Source organism: Ambystoma mexicanum, chromosome 1p (assembly GCF_040938575.1).
Source record: "Ambystoma mexicanum isolate Mex_15411 chromosome 1p, UKY_AmexF1_1, whole genome shotgun sequence".
NCBI classification, from domain to species: domain Eukaryota; kingdom Metazoa; phylum Chordata; class Amphibia; order Caudata; family Ambystomatidae; genus Ambystoma; species Ambystoma mexicanum.
This window is the reverse complement of record NC_090921.1, coordinates 430,036,398-430,056,433: the sequence shown is the minus strand read 5'-3', so window position 1 is coordinate 430,056,433 and position 20,036 is coordinate 430,036,398. Positions and strand designations below refer to the sequence as shown.

Genomic DNA, 20,036 nt, shown 5'->3' with positions numbered 1-20,036 from the left:
TTGCTACCACCAGCTCAGAGGGACTGCAATGTGCACCACTTTCACTCCACAGTGTGCAAATCTAATGAAGGGCTGGTGAGAAGAGAATGTGGTGTGGTCCAACAAAAATAAGAAATATATAGACAAAATAGAACTTTGGCTGAGGTATATTGATGACCTCTTTATCATTTGGAGTAGTGAGGTTACAGAATGGAAATAATGTATTGAAATTCGGAATGCCAGTGATCCAAGGATAGGATTTACAGGTCAACATAACCAAGATCAGATTAGGTTCTATTACAGGATTGTGAGAGTCAATTTGATCTGTTTAGAAAACCAACCAGCTCGCATTCATTGGTAAAAGACAGAAGTTATTCAAAGGAAGTGATAGAAACGCCATTTCTCAAAACTAGTCAGAGGGATAGAAGTGATCTATTAATCAATTAGCAAGAGAGAGGCAAAACAGCTGAAGAGAGATTCTAAAAACATGAAAAGATTATAATGATAAGCACATAAAACGAGAAATTGAACCAAGAAGCTCTATTATTTAAAAAATCACTGGCATGTGCTAATGTCAGATGATGCTCTCTGGATGAAACTTGGTAAATGTTTGCGACGTTGTGCAGTAGCACCTTGGAGTGTATCTAATGCGCAGAATGGAATTACGATAATAAATGACCCGAGACCGAAATAATTGGACACACTGAAAGAATATGGCAAAGTACTATTTTATCGTCAACTCAAATAAAGTAGAGAAATCAGTTGACCATACGAAGTGCAGCTCACACACTTTCATCTAAGTTTTGATTACACAAAGGCTTTATATTTTGATGTATGTCAGCTATGATGTCATCCTACATGGTAAACAACAAACCCTATTGAGGGGAGGAATTGGTTAGGGGAACATATATACCTATATGTGTATAATTGTTAATAACATCATTGGCTTCCTCTTATCTGGTAGGCACACCTTAAACTACCTCCAAATATATATAATACTGAGTATGAAAAAACAATAACAGCAGATTGCTTCTGCAACATTGTATAGCATGTTGCTACATAACCCCTCATGATTGGTTGGCATACTCTCCCAACCTTGGACATTCGGCTCGCTAGCAAAACATGAACAGAACAAAACCCAGGTTCAGGGATCAAAGTCAGACCACTGCCCACATTGGCCAATTAGCCTACCATCTCTCATCAGTTAAAACATGAGTCAAGGCTTCTCCTTTGTAGTTGACTTTGATGACTGTTTTATTCTTTGGGATTTTTAAGGGAGTCAGGGTACACCACTATCTTCGTCTGAGGTTTAATGAATATATCTTGTTTTTGAGTCGTGCACCACATGTCATTAGACCACAAATTTGTCCCTTTGAATCTGTCATTTACTGATATTTCATTTAATCACTCCTTTTGGCCTCTGGAGACTTGGTTGCTCCAACTTACATGTGCTTTCTGCACCCTCTATTGTCCAATACTTGGCACTTGCAGATGTTTTAGCTTTTGCTTGATCTAAGAGAAAGGTGTCCTTTGTTCATAGCTTATCCTGCTTAACTCCCTTTGTACTTTCCAATTATGCCTTGATGTGTCACGCTTTGCCTTAGCAAAACATATATTCTTTGTTCCTTGCATTAAGCTGTTTCTGCAGCGTTTCAGATCTGCGGCCCTGGTTTGTCTCTGAGGTAGTTTTGACATGATCTGACATCCATCTTCTCATCATGGCTGCTTTACTTATGTTAAGTTTCTACTGTAGTAAGCTTCTATGTAACTCATCTACCTTGCGTTTCTGCGTATATACATAGGTTGAGCTTCATCTGACTTGTCTTCTGAGCAGAGATGATTTCATCTTCTCTTTGTACTTGATTACTTTGTTACTCGGACTACACCGTCGTTTTTTAAGTATTCTTACATTGTTTCTGTGCGCCATTGTGTCTTCCCTTTATGTCGTCACTTTACTCCCGTCGGTTCGCACTTACAGCTCTTCCATGTCCAATGGTTTAGGCCAACAGTCTTCAACCATGGCTTTCGATACAGGTGTCTGCGTACATAACGTCTCTCATTTCTTCAATGCGGTATTGGGATGATACATGGTGCCATGCACACAGTCATCCTGCTTTGCTTCCAGTATAACAGAGGTTAGGCGGCGGGCACTGGAGATGACGTCATCTGCTCCTCTACAACGTCATGTGCCGTATTCAGGATTAATTTGCTCCAAACATGTTTTTATTGTCGATCAATTAAATTCTGCTATATATTGTGACTTGAGTGTGGCTAATTTTAGGAACTAGCCTTATTATAAATGTTGATATGTGGCCATGAATTTGGTGTAGGGGTTTTTCGTTATATTTATAATGCTATTTCGTTTTCTTTTAACCTATAGCCGATTAACACAAAGTCGGGTTGTTAAAGTAACTGTGCAAGTTAGGCATTTGGAAATGTACAATTTGACGTGGCATCAATGTTGGCCTTAGATAACATATAAGAGAAGATAGATAGGTATTTACTGTATGGGGCAGTTCTAAATCATGGAATACAGTGTTGTTATTACCATTTAGTATTAATTGAAAGTATATATCACTATATATTTAAACTGGAAATGGGTGTCATATTTCTTGATGAATAACAAAATGGAGACATTTCTGAAATAATGTATCTTTTTTCATTACAATTATATGCATGTTCAAATATAGTGATTAATAAAGATGGTTACGAGGAGCATCTTGACGCCACTTTGCAGGCATATGTAGTTTGTTTATGCACTTACTTTTTTATACAAATAGTCCCTTTTTCTAATTCCAACTAATATCATATGAACACCATGATAGTATTGAAGGTTTTAAATCAATTTGGTTCATCTCTTACTTGGGATATGTATCGTACAATAAATTAAATTGTTGTTTTACATCTATGTTTATGTTAAAACATGGCCATAATGTTTATTTTAGTCACTTTAGGTTTCACAGAAAGTTACTGCCTTAAATGATGTCATATGTGATGCCATTTGTGATGTAATCAGTGCACTTAGGGGCTGCACGGTCGGGGCCTTATAGTCAAGGTGGCATAGGTGGCAACACCTGCAAAATGTCAGGGGTTTTGTTGTATTTAATCAGCACCTTAACGTCACTTCAACTAACATTTATTCACTGAATTTCAAAGTTTTTGTTATGCTATGCCTCCCACCACTTTCAATACTGTAATTTAATCTATAATATATTTTTTTTAGCAATATCTGTTCTTCAGCTACACAACATTGGGTTTATCAAGTATTCCATCTTTTTTGTGTTCACTATATAAGAAAGGATTAGTAATGGTGTACTATGATGATGAAGAGCAAGGTGGGGTGTGAAAAATCTGAAGGTGTTTCATGACTCAGTCCCCAGGGATCCCTTATTCAGGTGGCCAGGGAAGGGCAATCGCTATTGGATGCCGACCCAGACGGGTGGAAAAGCGAGGGATGGTCACATGGGTAGGGGGTCCTCGGGGGTGGGGAGGAGACATCGGAAGGTGAGACATGGTATCCCCCATTTCCTAATAGTTATTTACCCCATATTCCCTCTACCTTTATGGGACACTACAACTCCCATAACTCCACTCCTTTCCTTATCAGCCCAACTACTGAGACGAGGAAGAGGTAGACTGACACTAGGAAGATTACCACACATAATATGTACTGGCCTTGTCAACCTAATAAGGTCATTCAGGGTCAGGCACTTAGTCACAATCACACACACCTGAAATTCATGGACCGTTTCCAAACTATAAAAGGTGGAGCACTGAAAGACACGGAGAGCGAGACAGAGGCCAAGAAGGAAGGCAAGCAGGATGGCGAGATGGAGGAGCAGCTGAGAGAGAGCTGCTGAGAACCAGGCCAGGGAGAACAGGACAGTGAGATACTGACAGGCTGCGAGTTGAGGCCGGAGAAAGTGTGGCGAGCAAGCCGTGTCTCCGGGAATCCAGTAGAGTTCAGAGAATGGAGCTGAGGGGCAAGCTAGTCCCTTTCCTCCATGCACCAGAAAACTGCATGTTTCCTCCCCTGGGCCGCGAGGCTGCCCGGGAGCATCTGAGCGGCATGTGGCCAAGACCCTAACCTCGATGAGCTGAAAGCAGATGGACACATGAAAGCAATCACAGCGAGTGAGTACAAAGAAAGGGAGAGCCTGGTTTGTGATGTTCATGATTGTGGAAGACTACAGTGTTACACGCAAGGCTACACATTGACGGATAATGACATTGAACTGAAAGCTTGAATGTATTTGGCCAGCGAGGGAGCCAGTGAGAAACAAAGTAACAAGAGCCGGTGAGAAACAAAGCAACGGAGTGATGCCGTGTGGGAAGGCACGTTGTTAAATGCATATTTAAAGATATCAGAACAGTGAATAATGAAAGCAAAATGTATTGAAAGCCATTGAAGGGAAGGGCATGAGAGAAAGAGAGCATACAGAGATTCCAAAAGGGTAATGTTAAAGTGAATGGACATTTTTGTGAAATAAGGAACAGAGTGGCCGAGGGCCCATTCTACAACATCGAGTGCAAGAGGCACGGATATTAAGAAACCAACCCTATTGTCAGAAGGGTCATGCATGGGGGTGAGAATACTTTGCAGTTGCAAAGGTCTCTGGCAAAGTGATAATAATAAGGACCCTGCTGTCGGAGTGATCATGCATGGGTGTGATAATACTATGCAGTTGTGAAGGTCTCTGACAGTTGAACATGGTGAAAGAGAAGTAAAAAGGTTGGAGAAGGGAGTTCTCCCCGAGCTCTATGAGAGCTGTTAGCTGGAAAGTATTTCAGCAATGTTTAAGTGTTTGAAGGTTGGCAAGGGCCGCCTGCAAAAGTAACTGTGAAGGAACTTTGTGAATGTCTGTTTTTTTGACAAGTGTGAATCCAATGAAGAGAACTGTGAAAAATATTGAACTGACATTGAACTAGGTGCCCAAATCATAACAGATTCATGCTAAATCATTGAATTTGCATATTACCCACCTTGAAGGAACTTTGTAAGAACCCCACTGAACTGAACATAGGGAAGGGTGTGGTGAACCACGTTCATTGCCATTCTGACATTCTTTTGATACTCTCTACCACACTTAGTTATTGTGAAACGTGAGGGCAAGTATAGGTTTCTGACACAGACTTTTTCTTTTGTTTGACTGACTGACTTGGAGTATTTTATTTACTTTTATTGTCGAGACTACTCACATTATAGAGTTAGGGCCATCTAGGAAGTCTCCTACCCCATTCAAACTTAATAAAGGTGTTGAAACTTGTTTCCTTGTGTCTGTGTCCTTACTTGTGCTACCATGCCTGCCTTCCAGGGTTTGTGATTAGGAAGACTTTAGTTGTGTAGTTGGGGACTATAATGAGAAAGAGTGAGGTGGGGCGGTTGGGAAATGTGATGAGGAAGAGTGAGGTGCACTATTTAGTGACTATCATGAGGAAAAATTAGTTGGTGGTAGTGGGGGACTGTGACAAGGAAGAATGACTTGCTGATAGTAGGGTGCTGTAATGAGGAAGAGTGAGTTGGTGGTAGTAGGGTACTGTAATAAGGAAGAGTGAGTTTTTGGTAGTAGGGTACTGTAATGAGGAAGAGTGAGTTGGTGGTAGTAGGGTACTGTAATGAGGAAGAATGAGTTGGTGGTAGTACGGTACTGTAATGAGGAAAAGTAAGTTGGTGGTAGTAGAGTACTGTAATGAGGAAGAGTGAGATTGTGGTAGTGGAGGACTGTGATGAGGAAGAGTGAGGTGCTGGCAGTGGGGACTGTGATGACGAAGAGTGAGTTGGTGATAGTTGGCTACTATGACAAGAGAGAGTGTATTGCGGTAGTGGGGGACTGTGATGAGAAAAAGTGCGTTGGTGGTAGGAGGGGGCTGTGATGAGGAAGAGAGAGTGATGTGGTGGTGGAAGGCTGTAAAGAGGAAGAGTGAGTTGGTGGTAGTGGGGTACTGTGATGAGAAAGAGTGAAGTGGTGATATTGCTGGATGATGGGGCTAGTGTGGGACTGAGGAGGACAATTGAGGTGGTGGTAGTGGGGTACTGTTATGAGTAAAAGTAGGGAGTGGTAGTGTGAGACTGTGACTAGTAAAAGAGGGTGTTGGTGGTAATGGGGTACTGTGACAAGTAAGAATGATTTGGTGACAGTCGGGTACTGTGATGAGGAAGAGTGAGTTGCTGGTAGTAGAGTACTGTGATGAAGAGTGAGGTGGTGTTAGTGGGGGACTGTGATGAGGAATACTGTATAATTGTAGTGGGGACTGTGATGAGGAGGAGTGAGTTAGTAGTGAGGGACTGTGAGGTGGGAGAGTGAGTTGGTTGTAGTGATGTACTGTGATGATGAAGATTGAGATGGTGCTAGTGGGGCACCGTGATGACCAAGAGTGAATTGGTGGTAGTTGGGTACTGTGACAAAGAAGAGTGAGTTGTGATAGTGGGGGACTGTGAGGAGGAAAAGTGAAGTGGTGGTAGTGGTTGACTGACATGAGGAAGAGAGAGTGATGCAGTGGTTTTGGAAGGCTGTGGAGAGGAAGATTGAGTTGGTGCTAGTGGTGTACTGTAATGAGGAACAGTAAGGTGGTGGTATTGTGGGACGGGGAGGAGGAAGAATGATGTGGGGCTTGTGCGGGCCTCTGATGAGGAAGATTGAGGTGGTGGTAGTGGGGTACTGTGATCAGTAAAAGTAGGGAGAGGTAGTGTGGAACTGTGATGATTAAGAGAATGTTGGTGGCAATGGGGTACTGTGAAAAGGAAGAGGGAGTTGGTGGTAGTGGTGTACTGTGATGAGGAAGAATAAGTTCGTGGTATTGAGGTACTGTGATGAGGAAGAGTGATTTGGTGGTAATGGGGTACTGTGATGAGGAAGAGTGAGTTGGTGGTATTTTGATGAGGAAGAGTGAGGTGGTGGTAGTGGGTACTTTGATGAGTAAGAGTAGGGAGTGGTAGTGTGAGACTGTGACTAGTAAAAGAGGGTGTTGGTGGTAATGGGTACTGTGACAAGTAAGAATGATTTGGTGACAGTCGGGTACTGTGATGAGGAAGAGTGAGTTGCTGGTAGTAGAGTACTGTGATGAAGAGTGAGGTGGTGTTAGTGGGGGACTGTGATGAGGAATACTGATATAATTGTAGTGGGGACTGTGATGAGGAGGAGTGGGGTAGTAGTGAGGGACTGTGAGGTGGGAGAGTGAGTTGGTTGTAGTGATGTACTGTGATGATGAAGATTGAGATGGTGCTAGTGGGGGACCGTGATGACCAAGAGTGAATTGGTGGTAGTTGGGTACTGTGACAAAGAAGAGTGAGTTGTGATAGTGGGGGACTGTGAGGAGGAAAAGTGAAGTGGTGGTAGTGGTTGACTGACATGAGGAAGAGAGAGTGATGCAGTGGTTGTGGAAGGCTGTGGAGAGGAAGATTGAGTTGGTGCTAGTGGTGTACTGTAATGAGGAACAGTAAGGTGGTGGTATTGTGGGACGGGGAGGAGGAAGAATGATGTGGGGCTTGTGCGGGCCTCTGATGAGGAAGATTGAGGTGGTGGTAGTGGGGTACTGTGATCAGTAAGAGTAGGGAGAGGTAGTGTGGAACTGTGATGATTAAGAGAATGTTGGTGGCAATGGGGTACTGTGAAAAGGAAGAGTGAGTCGGTGGTAGTGGTGTACTGTGATGAGGAAGAATAAGTTCGTGGTATTGAGGTACTGTGATGAGGAAGAGTGATTTGGTGGTAATGGGGTACTGTGATGAGGAAGAGTGAGTTGGTGGTATTTTGATGAGGAAGAGTGAGGTGGTGGTAGTGGGTACTTTGATGAGTAAGAGTAGGGAGTTATGGTGTGGGACTGTGACGAGTAAGAGTGAGTTGCTCGTAGTGGGGTACTGTGACAAGGAAGAGTGAGGTGGTGTTAGTGGGGGAATGTGACGACGACTACTGAGATGGTCATAATGGGGGACTGTGAAAAGGAGGAATGAGGTGGTATTCGGGGACTGTGACAAGGAAGAGTGAGTTGTGGTAATGGGAGACTGTGATGAAGAAATGTGCGGTGATGGTAGTGGGGGGCTGTGGTGAGGAAGAGAGAGTGATGTGGTGGTAGTAGAAGGATGTGAACAGGAAGGGTGAGTTGTGGCTAATGAGCTGCTGTGATGAGGAAGTGTGAGGTGGTGGTATCGCAGGACTGTGATGAGGACCAATGAGGTGGGGCTAGTGTGGGACTCTGATGAGGAAGATTGAGGTGGTGGTAGTGTGGTACAGTGACAAGGAGGAATGTGAAAAGGAGGAATGAGGTGGTATTCGGGGACTGTGACAAGGAAGAGTGAGTTGTGGTAATGGGAGACTGTGATGAGGAAATGTGCGGTGATGGTAGTGGGGGGCTGTGGTGAGGAAGAGAGAGTGATGTGGTGGTAGTAGAAGGATGTGAACAGGAAGGGTGAGTTGTGGCTAATGAGCTGCTGTGATGAGGAAGTGTGAGGTGGTGGTATCGCAGGACTGTGATGAGGACCAATGAGGTGGGGCTAGTGTGGGACTCTGATGAGGAAGATTGAGGTGGTGGTAGTGTGGTACAGTGACGAGTAAGAGTGTGTTGGTGTTAAGGGGGTACTGTGAGAAAGAGTGAGTTGGTGGTGGTGGTGTACTGTGATGAGGAAGAGTGAGTTGGTGGTATTGGCATACTGTGATGAGGGGTGGTACTTGGTGTAAGTGACTTCAATCCAGCAATCCAACTAAGTCAAAGCTTAGGATGGGATGCCCAATGGAAGCCCTTATTTATATATTTATATGTCAAAGTTCTTTAAATCTGGATGATGAACCCTTATATAATGCCCCTCTGTTTGGATCCCCCTGACCTCACTGAGCCAAGAAGTATTTAACAGTATATATATATCACACTTTTATGAATAAAATAAAATTTGAATAGCACACTTATGAATATGGACGGTAATCAACAATGGGTAATTTTACAAAATTAACAATCTCTTTAATCACTTAGGAGTATGAATATGAAGGATACTGTAGCAGAGAATACTTTATATGATTCAAGGAACTGCAATAATGGGAACGAATGCAACACAGAAATAGACTTAATATGATTTCAATCAAAAGATAATATGGTCACTTTTTCCCCTGTGACCACTCACTCCCCCCCTATGCAATATGAAGAGATGGAAATTAGGGCACACAGGTTTCAGGTATACAATCAAGAAGGCAGTTCACTTCCAGTTCCCCCCGCAAGCTTAGAGCAACATGTATGATTTTAAAATAGGCAAAAATACTTTTGAATATAATTGCAGTGAAGGTGAAAAATATGCTAAAATGATTTTAATTCACTAAAGAAGATTCAGGATAAGTGATAGTTACTTGTAATTGGTTCGGGTCAACACTAGCAATGAGTCATGAATGATTATCCAATTGAAAACAATTTCAGCAATTGAGAACAAGGAGCAGCTATTTTGACAGAAAATGAAATTGGGCCAAATTTTAATTTGCGGCAATTTTTCCGCATGTGTAAATCGCAATTATGGAAAAACTATAACGAAATGGAATGTTGTTTTGGGTTTGTTGGAAAGCTTAGGATATTCACTTTAAAAGGACAGTTACATTTTGCTTCTAGGACGTTTGGTTCGAAAGTTACAGAGGTTTTTGTGAAGGTAGATTTTCAGAAAGAAAGTCAAGATTTCAAATGACAGATCGCGCTTTACAGATTTGGAACAAATAGGATGGAAACAAGATTCTAGAATGCAGTTCTGGACAGGTTAAAGTGGATGGAAGAGGATTACTTTAAACTAAGAGATTGGTTAAGGACAGTTCTAGACTAGATACTCACTCCTAGGCTTTGGAATGGAATGGGCCTCGTCAAAGATCTGGTCAAGGGGTTTGGCTTCACTCTCGCCACCGGACGGTCTCAGCAGTTCCTATTTATGTGTTTCCAAAGGGGGTGGGGAGGCTGCCTCCCTATGCCCAACCCTCTAAGGATCCTGATAGGTCATAGAATTTCCTGTCCCCTGACTGGAGAAAGGATCAGCGTGTCATGAGGTGTCATCATGATGCTGCCATTTACCATCTAGGGAAGAAACTCCCCTTTGCTTTTACTTCGAAAATCAATTTTTCATAACAAACATATTTCCAAGGTGCACAACTTGTTCATGATACATATACACATCACAGATTACTTAAGGTACATTCTTGTCCAAATCTGATCTTCCTAAGAGCTTTAGTTCCGAAATGACACCTTATTTGCACTTTTGGTGAGTTTCCCAATATTGGTTCTGCACTAAATTTGATACATGCATGCAGATCCTCTCTGGGCATATTATTGTAAATTCTTATGTTCATAGCAACAACACTGCAGCTAGAATATGAATACATTCCGGGGTTTGGTCTCAGAACATCACACAGTGTCCAGCTTAGTCTTAAATTGGGAGTGCATTCTTCATTTTAACCGTCTCAAAGTTGGAAATTTGTGTCAGCTTGGTACACTTTGTTATACACAATTTTATAAAACATATATTTGCTGGGATACCTGAATCCACAATGGTTTGTCTCCGCCCCTAGATCTGGCTGCCTCAGAGGGTCACATATCTTGTTTCTCCCAGAGCAGTTGTTGACCAGTCACACCCAAATCAGCATATTCTATTCATCCCAAAGCCCCCATTGTCTTGACTGAGAGCAACATGCCAGGGTGCCTTGGCTAGTTCCTGTTCACACCAGTCTGTCAATCTCTTGGCCAAGGGCAGAAGGAAGCTTCTTTGTCTAGGGATAAGGTGTGAAGGGTTCCCATGGAAAGAAGGCCTCTTGAAGTTTTAACTAAATCAGATTCCTTCTGGTCAACTACAACATAGTTCCTTGTAAAAAATAACATTTATAAACTTAACATAAGCAACCTATCTTTAAATCAAGTCTTTTTCAACAATGAAATCACTGTGTGGCACTCTATATGGCATTTTGATGGAATTCTCTTCTTTGGCATATTTAACTTCTGAAACACAGCTCTCCTGTCAGAATTATAAATCGCCAGCATCTGACAGAGGTGAGTAACGGTACTACACCCATTTTGACAGCTTTCTTCCAGCAAGCAATCCTCAAAAGTATACTTTATCCAGATATAGATACACTTCTGTGGACCTTATATTTATGTAGATTCTTGCGGGAGAATGATGTTGACCACCCAACAAGGAGATTGGATTCTTTTTAGGTGGGGTGTGAGCAATGATTTTAGCAATTTTTGACACTCAAGAAATGGATTCCCAAACAGCTCTGCATTTCTTCTGGCAATCGGCATTGCTATTTCCAAGTGGTTTCAGGCTGCTTTGTGGGTATCCCAATGGTGGTTTTTGGCCAGTGATCTCCTGTGCTCACTAAGATTGGCAAAAGTGGATGGCGGCCTTTCTTTCAGATTTTTACTGCACATTTTTGGATGATTTTGAGTGAGCAGCATGCTTTCCAGTGGCCATTCTGATGTTTCTGCTGCCAGCAATGCACAGTACTGTTGCAGGGCTTGGATTAGTGGGTTGATCCATCCCACATTGGGTATTGTGATGAGGAAGAGTGAGGTGGTGTTAGTGGGGGATGTGATGAGGAATACTGAGATGGTCATAGTGGGGGCTTGTGATGAAGAGGAGTGAGGTGGTAGTGGAGGATTGTGATGATGAAGAGTGTGTTGATAGTAGTCGTGGACTGTGAAGACAAAGAGTCAGATTGTGGTAGTGGGGGACTGCGATGAGGAAGAGTGAGGTGCTGGTAGTGGGGGACTGTGATGAGGAAGAGTGAGTTGGTGATAGTTGGTTACTATGACAAGGGAGAGTGTATTGTGGCAGTGGGGGACTGTGATGAGGAAAAGTGTGTTGGTGGTAGTGTGGGGCTGTGATGAGGAAGAGAGAGTGATGTGGTGGTGGAGGGCTGTAAAGAGGAAGAGTGAGTTGGTGGTAGTGGGATACTGTGATGAGAAAGAGTGAAGTGATGATATTGCCGGATGATGGGGCTAGTGTGGGACTCTGAAGAGGATGATTGAGGTGGTGGTAGTGAGGTACTGTGATGAGTAAAAGTAGGGAATGGTAGTGTGAGACTGTTGCTAGTAAGAGGGTGTTGGTGGTAATGGGATACTGTGACAAGGAAGAATGAGTTGATGACAGTGGGTTACTGTGATGAGGAAGAGTGAGTTGCTGGTAGTGGAGTACTGTGATGAGGAAGAGTGAGGTGATGTTAGTGGGGGACTGTGATGAGGAATACTAATATAATTGTAGTGGGGGCTGTGACGAGGAGGAGTGAGGTAGTAGTGAGGGTCTGTGAGGTAGGAGAGTGAGTTGGTTGTAGTGAGGTACTGTGATGATGAAGAGTGAGATGGTGCTATTGGGGGACTGTGATGACCAAGAGTGAATTGGTGGTAGTTGGGTACTGTGACAAAGAAGAGTGAGTTGTGATAGTGGGGGACTGTGACAAGGAAAAGTGAGGTGGTGGTAGTGGTGGCACTGGAATGAGGAAGAGAGAGTGATGCAGTGGTTGTGGAAGGCTGTGGAGAGGAGGATTGAGTTGGTGCTTATGGTGCTCTGTAATGAGGAACAGTAAGGTGGTGGGCTTGTGGGACAGTGAGGAGGAAGAATGAGGTGGGGCTAGTGCGGGACTCTGATGAGGAAGATTGAGGTGGTTGTAGTGGGTACTGTAAGCAGTAAGAGTAGGGAGAGGTAGTGTGGGACTGTGACGAATAAGAGAATGTTGGTGGCAATGGGGTACTGTGAAAAGGAAGAGTGAGTTGGTGGTAGTGGTGTACTGTGAAGAGGAAGAATACATTGGTGGTATTGAGTTACTGTGATGAGGAAGAGTGATTTGGTGGTACTGGGTACTGTGGTGAGGAAGAGTGAGTGGTGGTATTGGGGTATTTTAATGAGTAAGAGTGAGTTGCTGGTAGCGGGGTACTGTGAGAAGGAAGAGTGAGGTGGTGTTAATGGGGGAATGTGACGAGAACTACCGTGATGGTCATAATGGGGGACTGTGAAAAGGAGGAATGAGGTGGTATTGAGGGACTGTGACAAGGAAGCGTGATTTGGTGGTAGTGAAGTACTGTGATGATGAATAGTGAGATGGTGGTAGTGGGGACTGTGATGACTAAGAGTGAATTGGTGGTAGTTGGGTACTGTGACAAGGAAGAGTGAGTTGTGGTAATGGGGGACTGTGATGAGGAAATGTGAGATGTGGGGATTTGATGAGGAAGAGAGAGTGATGTGGTGGTGGAAGGCTGTAAAGAGGAAGAGTGAGTTGGTGGTCGTGGGGTCCTGTGACGAGAAAGAGTGAAGTGCAGATATTGCTGGATGATGGGGCTAGTGTGGGACTGAGGAGGACAATTGAGGTGGTGGTAGTGGGGTACTGTGATGAATAAAAGTAGGGAGTGGTAGTGTGAGACTGACTAGTAAGAGGGTGTTGGTGGTAATGGGGTACTGTGACAAGGAAGAATGAGTTGGTGACAGTGGGGTACTGTGATGAGAAAGAGAGAATTGCTGGTAGTAGAGTACTGTGATGAGGAAGAGTGAGGTGGTGCTATTGGGGGACTGTGATGACCAAGAGTGAATCGGTAGTAGTTGGGTACTGTGACAAAGAAGAGTGAGTTGTGATAGTGGGGGATTGTGACAAGGAAAAGTGAGGTGGTGGTAGTGGTGGCACTGGAATGAGGAAGAGAGAGTGATGCAGTGGTTGTGGAAGGCTGTGGAGAGGAGGATTGAGTTGGTGCTTATGGTGCTCTGTAATGAGGAACAGTAAGGTGGTGTGCTTGTGGGACAGTGAGGAGGAAGAATGAGGTGGGGCTAGTGCGGGACTCTGATGACGAAGATTGAGGTGGTGGTAGTGGGTACTGTGAGCAGTAAGAGTAGGGAGAGGTAGTGTGGGACTGTGACGATTAAGAGAATGTTGGTGGCAATGGGGTACTGTGAAAAGGAAGAGTGAGTTGGTGGTAGTGGTGTACTGTGAAGAGGAAGAATACATTGGTGGTATTGAGTTACTGTGATGAGGAAGAGTGATTTGGTGGTACTGGGTACTGTGGTGAGGAAGAGTGAGTGGTGGTATTGGGGTATTTTGATGAGTAAGAGTGAGTTGCTGGTAGCGGGGTACTGTGACAAGGAAGAGTGAGGTGGTGTTAATGGGGGAATGTGACGAGGACTACCAAGATGGTCATAATGGGGGACTGTGAAAAGGAGGAATGAGGTGGTATTGAGGGACTGTGACAAGGAAGCGTGATTTGGTGGTAGTGAAGTACTGTGATGATGAATAGTGAGATGGTGGTAGTGGGGACTGTGATGACTAAGAGTGAATTGGTGGTAGTTGGGTACTGTGACAAGGAAGAGTGAGTTGTGGTAATAGGGGACTGTGATGAGGAAATGTGAGGTGTGGGGATTTGATGAGGAAGAGAGAGTGATGTGGTAGTGGAAGGCTGTAAAGAGGAAGAGTGAGTTGGTGGTAGTGGGGTACTGTGACGAGAAAGAGTGAAGTGCAGATATTGCTGGATGATGGGGCTAGTGTGGGACTGAGGAGGACAATTGAGGTGGTGGTAGTGGGGTACTGTGATGAATAAAAGTAGGGAGTGGTAGTGTGAGACTGACTAGTAAGAGGGTGTTGTTGATAATGGGGTACTGTGACAAGGAAGAATGAGTTGGTGACAGTGGGGTACTGTGATGAGTAAGAGAGAGTTGCTGGTAGTAGAGTACTGTGATGAGGAAGAGTGAGGTGGTGTTAGGGGGGACTGTGATGAGGAATACTGATATAATTGTAGCGGGGACTGTGATGAGGAGGAGTGAGGTAGTAGTGAGGGACTGTGAGGTGGGAGAGTGAGTTGGTTGTAGTGATGTACTGTGATGATGAAGATTGAGATGGTGCTAGTGGGGGAATATGATGACCAAGAGTGAATTGGTGGTAGTTGGGTACTGTGACAAAGAAGAGTGAGTTGTGATAGTGGGGGACTGTGAGGAGGAAAAGTGAAGTGGTGGTAGTGGTTGACTGACATGAGGAAGAGAGAGTGATGTAGTGGTTGTGGAAGGCTGTGGAGAGGAAGATTGAGTTGGTGCTAGTGGTGTACTGTAATGAGGAACAGTAAGGTGGTGGTATTGTGGGACGGGGAGGAGGAAGAATGATGTGGGGGCTTGTGCGGGCCTCTGATGAGGAAGATTGAGGAGGTGGTAGTGGGGTACTGTGAAAAGGAAGAGTGAGTTGGTGGTAGTTGTATACTGTGATGAGGAAGAATAAGCTGGTGGTATTGAGGTACTGTGATGAGGAAGAGTGATTTGGTGGTAATGGGGTACTGTGATGAGTAAGAATGAGTTGGTGGTATTTTGATGAGGAGGAGTGAGGTGGTGGTAGTGGGTACTGTGATGAGTAAGAGTAGGGAGTTATGGTGTGGGACTGTGACAAGTAAGAGTGAGTTGCTGGTAGTGGGGTACTGTGACAAGGAAGAATGAAGTGGTGTTAGTAGGGGAATGTGACGAGGACTACTGAGATGGTCATAATGGGGGACTGTGATAAGGAGGAATGAGGTGGTATTTGGGGACTGTGACAAGGAAGAGTGAGTTGTGGTAATGGGGGACTGTGATGAGGAAATGTGTGGTGATGGTAGTGGGGGGCTGTGATGAGGAAGAGAGAATGATGTGGTGGTAGTAGAAGGATGTGAACAGGAAGAGTGAGTTGTGGCTAATGAGCTGCTATGATGAGGAAGTGTGAGGTGGTGGTATCGCAGGACTGTGATAAGGAACAATGAGGTAGGGCTAGTGTGGGACTCTGATGAGGAAGGTTGAGGTGGTGGTAGTGTGGTACAGTGACGAGTAAGAGTGTGTTGGTGGTAATGGGGTACTGTGAGAAAGAGTGAGTTGGTGGTAGTGGTGTACTGTGATGAGGAAGAGTGAGTTGGTGGTATTGGTGTACTGTGATGAGGGGTGGTACTTGGTGTACGTGACTTCAATCCAGCAATCACACTAAGTCAATGCTTAGGATGGGATGCCCAATGGAAGCCCTTATTTATATATTTTTATGTCAAAGTTCTTTATATCTGAATGATGAACCCTTATATAACGCCCCTCTGTTTGGATCCCCCTGACCTCACTGAGCCAAGAAGTAGGTTTGTTTTGCAAATTAAAAGATTTATTTGAAGTATTAAACAATATATATATCACACTTTTATTAATAAAATAAAATTTGAATTGCACACTTATGAATATGGACGGTAATCAACAATGGGTAAGATTACAAAATTAACAATCTCTTTAATCACTTAGGAGTATGAATATGAAGGCTACTGTAGCAGAGAATACTTTATATGATTCAAGGAACTGCAATAATGGGAAAGAATGCAACACAGAAATAGACTAAATATGATTTCAATCAAAAGATAATATGGTCACTTTTTCCCCTGTGACTACTCACACCCCCCCTATGCAACATGAAAAGATGGAAATTAGGGCACACAGGTTTCAGGAATACAATCAAGAAGGCAGTTCACTTCCAGTTCCCCCCACAAGCTTAGAGCAACAGGTATGATTTTAAAACAGGCAAAAATACTTTTGAATATAATTGCAGTGAAGGTGAAAAATATGCTAAAATGATTTTAATTCACTAAAGAAGATTCAGGATAAGTGATAGTTACTTGGAATTGGTTCAGGTCAACACTAGCAATGATTCATGAATGATTATCAAATTGAAAACGAATATCAGCAATTCAGAACAAGGAGCAGCTATTTTGGCAGAAAATGAAATTGGGCCAAATTTTAATTCGCGGCAAATTTTCCACGTACGCAAATCGCGATTATGGAAAAACTATAATGAAATGGAATGTTGTTTTGGGTTTGCTGGAAAGCTTAGGATATTCGCTTTAAAATTACAGTTACATTTTGCTTCTAGGACGTTTGGTTCGAAAGTTACAGAGGTTTTTGTGAAGGTAGATTTTCAGAAAGAAAGTGAAGATTTCAAATGACAGATCGCGCTTTACAGATTTGGAACCAATAGGATGGACACAAGATTCTAGAATGCAGTTCTGGACAGGTTAAAGTGGATGGAAGAGGATTACTTTAAACTAAGAGATTGGTTAAGGACAGTTCTAGACTAGATACTCACTCCTAGGCTATGGAATGGAATGGGCCTCGTCAAAGATCTGGTCAAGGGGTTTGGCTTCACTCTCGCCACCGGACGGTCTCAGCGGTTCCTATTTATGTGTTTCCAAAGGGGGTGAGGAGGCTGCCTCCCTATGCCCAACCCTCTAAGGATCCTGATAGGTCATAGAATTTCCTGTCCCCTGACTGGAGAAAGGATCAGCGTGTCATGAGGTGTCATCATGATGCTGCCATTTACCATCTAGGGTAGAAACTCCCCTTTGCTTTTACTTAGAAAATAAATTTTTCATAACAAACACATTTCCAAGGTGCACAACTTGTTCATGATACATATACACATCACAGATTACTTAAGGTACATTCTTGTCCAACTCTGATCTTCCTAAGAGCTTCAGTTCCGAAATGACAACTTATTTGCGCTTTTGGTGATTTTCCCAATATTGGTTCTGCACTAAATTTGATACATGCATGCAGATCCTCTCTGGGCATATTATTGTAAGTTCTTATGTTCATAGCAACAACACTGCAGCTACAATATGAATACATTCCGGGGTTTGGTCTCAGAACATCACACAGCGTCCATCTTAGTCTTAAATTGTAAGTGCATTCATCATTTTAACCGTCGCAAAGTTCTACATTTTTGTCAGCTTGGTACACTTTGTTATACGCAATTTTATAAAACATATATTTGCTGGGCTACCTGAATCCACAATGGTTTGTCTCCGCCACTAGATCTGGCTGCCTCAGAGAGTCACATGTCTTGTTTCTCCCAGAGCAGTTGTTGACCAGTCACACCCAAATCAGCATATTCTATTCATCCCAAAGCCCCCATTGTCTTGACTTGGAGCAACATGCCAGGGTGCCTTGGCTAGTTCCTGTTCACACCAGTCTGTCAATCTCTTGGCCAAGGGCAGAAAGAAGCTTCTTTGTCTAGGGATAAGGTGTGAAGGGTTCCCATGGAAAGAAGGCCTCTTGAAGTTTTAACTAAATCAGATTCCTTCTGGTCAACTGCAACATAGTTCCTTGTAAAAAATAACATTTATAAACTTAACATAAGCAACCTATCTTTAAATCAAGTCTTTTTCAACAATGAAATCACTGTGTGGCACTCTATATTGCATTTTGATGGAATTCTCTTCTTTGGCATATTTATCTTCTGAAACACAGCTCTCCTGTCAGAATTATAAATCGCTAGCACCTGACAGAGGCGAGTAACGGTACTACACCCATTTTGACAGCTTTCTTCCAGCAAGCAATCCTCAAAAGTATACTTTATCCAGATATAGATACACGTCTTTTGACCTTATATTTATGTAGATTCTTGCGGGAGAATGATGTTGACCACCCAACAAGGAGATTGGATTCTTTTTAGGTGGTTTGTGAGCAATGATTTTAGCAGTTTTTGACACTCAAGAAATGGATTCCAAACAGCTCTGTATTTCTTTTGGCAATCAGCATTGCTATTTCCAAGTGGTTTCAGGCTGCTTTGTGGGTAGCCAATGGTGGTTTTTGGCCAGTGATCTCCTGTTCTCACTAAGATAGGCAAACGTGGATGGCGGCCTATCTTTCAGATTTTGACTGCACATTTTTGGATGATTTTGAGCAAGCAGCATGCTTTCCAGTGGCCATTCTGATGTTTCTGCTGCCAGCAATGCACAGTACTGTTGCAGGGCTCGGATTAGTGGGTTGATCCATCCCACATTGGGTATTGTGATGAGGAAGAGTGAGGTGGTGTTAGTGGGGGATGTGTTGAGGAATACTGAGATGGTCATAGTGGGGGCTTGTGATGAAGAGGAGTGAGGTGGTAGTGGAGGATTGTGATGATGAAGAGTGAGATTGTGGTAGTGGGGGACTGTGATGAGGAAGAGTGAGGTGCTGGTAGTGGGGGACTGTGATGAGGAAGAGTGAGTTGGTGATAGTTGGTTACTATGACAAGGGAGAGTGTATTGTGGCAGTGGGGGGCTGTGATGAGGAAAAGTGTGTTGGTGGTAGTGTGGGGCTGTGATGAGGAAGTGAGAGTTATATGGTGGTGGAGAGCTGTAAAGAGGAAGAGTGAGTTGGTGGTAGTGGGATACTGTGATGAGAAAGAGTGAAGTGGTGATATTGCCGGATGATGGGGCTAGTTTGGGACTCTGAGGAGGATGATTGAGGTGGTGGTAGTGAGGTACTGTGATGAGTAAAAGTAGGTAATGGTAGTGTGAGACTGTTGCTAGTAAGAGGGTGTTGGTGGTAATGGGATACTGTGACAAGGAAGAATGAGTTGATGACAGTGGGTTACTGTGATGAGGAAGAGTGAGTTGCTGGTAGTGGAGTACTGTGATGAGGAAGAGTGAGGTGATGTTAGTGGGGGACTGTGATGAGGAATACTAATATAACTGTAGTGGGGGCTGTGACGAGGATGAGTGAGGTAGTAGTGATGGTCTGTGAGGTAGGAGAGTGAGTTGGTTGTAGTGAGGTACTGTGATGATGAAGAGTGAGATGGTGCTATTGGGGAACTGTGAGGACCAAGAGTGAATTGGTGGTAGTTGGGTACTGTTACAAAGAAGAGTGAGTTGTGATAGTGGGGGACTGTGACAAGGAAAAGTGAGGTGGTGGTAGTGGTGGCACTGGAATGAGGAAGAGAGAGTGATGCAGTGGTTGTGGAAGGCTGTGGAGAAGAGGATTGAGTTGGTGCTAATGGTGTTCTGTAATGAGGAACAGTAAGGTGGTGGTCTTGTGGGACAGTGAGGAGGAAGAATGAGGTGGGGCTAGTGCGGGACTCTGATGAGGAAGATTGAGGTGGTGGTAGTGGGGTACTGTAAGCAGTAAGAGTAGGGAGAGGTAGTGTGGGACTGTGACGATTAAGAGAATGTTGGTGGCAATGGGGTACTGTGAAAAGGAGGAGTGAGTTGGTGGTAGTGGTGTACTGTGAAGAGGAAGAATACATTGGTGGTATTGAGTTACTGTGATGAGGAAGAGTGATTTGGTGGTACTGGGGTACTGTGATGAGGAAGAGTGAGTGGTGGTATTG

At 43.7% G+C, this 20,036-nt stretch overlaps 1 protein-coding gene across 1 annotated transcript in view; it reads left to right on the top strand.

Annotated features, from left to right (window-relative positions):
- The window catches only part of IL12RB1 (interleukin 12 receptor subunit beta 1), a 448,922-nt gene that overhangs the window by 363,073 nt on the left and 65,813 nt on the right, over positions 1–20,036 (top strand). The gene's annotated exons all lie outside the window — the stretch shown is intronic.